This window comes from Theobroma umbraticum, unplaced genomic scaffold (assembly GCF_002168275.2).
Source record: "Theobroma umbraticum cultivar Fairchild unplaced genomic scaffold, ASM216827v3 scaffold_81.0, whole genome shotgun sequence".
Taxonomy (NCBI): Eukaryota; Viridiplantae; Streptophyta; class Magnoliopsida; order Malvales; family Malvaceae; genus Theobroma; species Theobroma umbraticum.
The window spans coordinates 5,009,544-5,012,764 of record NW_018397268.1 but is presented as its reverse complement, the minus strand read 5'-3'; the positions used below and the strand labels follow the sequence as shown (position 1 = coordinate 5,012,764).

General features: G+C 29.8%; 1 pseudogene; it reads right to left on the bottom strand.

Moving 5' to 3' along the window:
• LOC149526644 (AT-hook motif nuclear-localized protein 3-like) overlaps positions 1-1,500 on the bottom strand; it is a 5,839-nt pseudogene extending 4,339 nt beyond the window's left edge.
• Between the last annotated feature and the right edge of the window lie 1,721 nt (positions 1,501-3,221).

Sequence of the window (3,221 nt, the reverse complement as noted above, 5' to 3'; positions counted from 1 at the left end):
GCAGGGCTCATCCCAACATTACTTTCCTTAGATCATGCATAGCATCAAAAAAGGGAAAAAATTAAAAAAAATAAAAGATAGAGAAGGAGAAGAAAAAGAAGAGAACTTATGGTATTAAAAATATTACTAAAGTTAAAAATACTATCATGAGAGTTAAAAAAAAAAGAGAAAAGAAAAGAAAAAGATGAAAAATTAAAGGAAAATATATTAAAGATACAAAATTGTGGGTTTGCTAGAAGAGTAAAAGAATGGGGAAGGTTAAAACCAAGTTGATGAGTAACTAACTGTTTTTTATTTTGGGGGGGTGGGGTTGTAATTGATGGGTAACTAACTTATTTAAATGCTTAAAGAACTGCAGTTGGTGTGGAACCAAGTTTTTTGCTAATAAAGTAGCATAAATAAGAATAACCATCTGTGTATCTTAAGCTTAAAACAATAATATTTGGAAATTATTACTAAGAAAAGGACATTCATTCAGCCAAACACTAGATAAATAAATAAACAATAAAAAAAATTCACTTGGTTAGGATTCATTCAATTAACCTCCACTCACCATTTACTACTGCTATGTCATAAAAGCAAACAAATATACCATCATATAAGAAAAATATAAAGCACTCAATAAAAGACCTTGGTGAAGAAAATTAGTTGTTAATGTGCATAAACTCAAAGAACATAAATAAGGTTAGAGAAACTACAAAAGTTAAATGGTATGGTTAGGGATCTCACCTCATACGTCAAAACATTACCATGTTGAAGAATGCTAACACGAGCAATATATCCCATACCAGAAACAATGTAAGCGCAACAAAAACAATTTCCACAAAATGAAGTTATTTTTGCTATTATGTCCTACAAGTATAAATAATTGTTCTCATCATCATGACTAACCTTCATTTAAAAAAATACGTAAAATAAATTATGATAATTCTTCCCTATCAATCTACAATTAAGTAAATAAAAATATGAACGTATTCTTTTTCTTCAAGTAGAGTAGCCTCATGGATCCTTAATTTACCTCTCCTGCATTGACAATTAATGAATCAGAAAGAAAATTTCCCCCAGTTAAGTTTTGATCCAAACCTTCTGCAAATATCATAATCCATGAGTGAAAACAATACGTAAACCTTATTAATTGTAATTTTTAAAAAAATCAAATATAACAATTATATGTCTATCAATAACTCAAACATCAGATTATTTATATTTTCTGAATATAATCTCATTAAGAAAGGAATTAAATTTGAAAGATGGATCATAATTGATCCTTATTTACATAGATTTTGCTTAGCCCAAGCCATAATCTGATCTACCTCGATTTGAGAAGTTTTCAATAGGTCTTTGATGCAACGATTCAAAGATGGTGAAGATTTCATAAAAAAAGGACAAGTTTCCTCAGAGTTCCATTTCTCTTTTCCTTGTAATCAGCCTTTCTTCTTCTTTTCTTCGGTCTTTATCCATGCCAAAAGGTGCAGACAACTTACTTTCCCTATCTTTCATTAAAATCTATGTTTCTGTAATACACAGCAGGGCAATGTAGTTAGAAGAAAAACCAAAAAAAAAAACAAAAAGGGAAAAAAATATGAAACGTATGACCGCATTTACCAATAAAGCAAATCAGAGAAGATCTTAAACATCTAATTCTTCTAAATTAAAATACTTATGAATGTATTAATAGGGCGAATCCAGTAGCACCATCACAATCAGATATACACAAATGGTATTTATGGCAATACTTTATTACCAAAGACGGGTAATATTCTAAGTTGCTATTTTATTGAACTGCTATTACTATAGCATAGGATAAGAAATTATAAATTTCACTTTCTGATATGTCTCATTATTTAAACTGAAATACAAAAGATGGTCAAGCCATGCAAGTGATACTTCTTCTATTTTCAATTGAAAAAATGTCTAATGTATGTTTTTCTACGTCTACTTTATTCATTTGAAATTCAATAAATTTAAAAAAAAAAATGATACAAAGAAAACTTGGCCATGTTTTATGAAGATGTATAGACCCGGCAACCAGCTAATATATAGCAACATATTAAAATGAAAAGGGTTAAAGGCCAACCCAATATTCGTTATGTTTTCCATTTAAATACTCTATAGTTAGTAAGAACAACTATTCCTCCAGTCAACATCAAGAAAGGCACTCCATATGAGCATGCATAAATTTCACTAGTCAGATTACTCAAACACCGTAATTTCAGTAATTTTAAGCGTCACCCAATTTAGGCAAAATGATTAGCACATAAGTTAGTTCCAATTGCAGCTTATATCTGTACACAGGTAGTGAGTACAAATTCTAGCAACTTTTATATTGGCAGAAAATAATTATTAAGGATTAAGAAAATGCATTAACCTAAACAACACAGGATGAAGAACAATCATCTTTGCAAGATTTGATACAATAAGCAATGAAAAAAAAAATCTTGGCACCAATTACATGGATGGAGGTTCTTTTTCCTTCATACTTTACCTTTGAATTAGGACTTCGCTGCCAGATTTCTAAATTTTGACGTTAAGAGTACTATTTGACATTGTTAATTAAAGTGAAAAGGCACACGGCACTTTATATAATTAATGTGGCTTGAAGTTCACATAAATAAAACTCTACTCAACTAAATATCAAGCCAAACTAGTTGCATCAGTTAAAATGAGTCTTTTTCATCCATTCCACCTAATATTTTCTACAAGGTATGAGATATCCAGTCTTGCCTAACTATGTAATCCCATGTAATTATAGGTGTCTCTGTCCTCTTCTTTCCACAATACCACTGAAAATGTCTTTGAAAATCTAAAAATATTAATTAAAAAATGGAGAAACTCAACAAAATAGTCAATTAAATCCAAGTCCCCACAATGGCCTTGCCTCTAGTTATGCATATCTGGATAATCTTTTAGGACTGTAAGAATCAAATTTCCAATTACATAGTAAACTGAATTAGTAGTTATGAATAGGAATTGTAGTCACTTCACTTCTCTCCTTTGTTTGAAGCTACACAATTATCATTACTACAAATATGACAGTTACACGCAACAGTAAAAATGTCACCAATATTATCCATTTTCCAATCCCAATCACCAAAATTAAAGAAGATACCATAATTAGAGAAGACTCACATTCTACACTGAAAATATCTAATTATCACGTTAATGTGTTCTAACTAAAACCATCCAATATTTTAAACAAAAATGTACAGAATAAAATAACT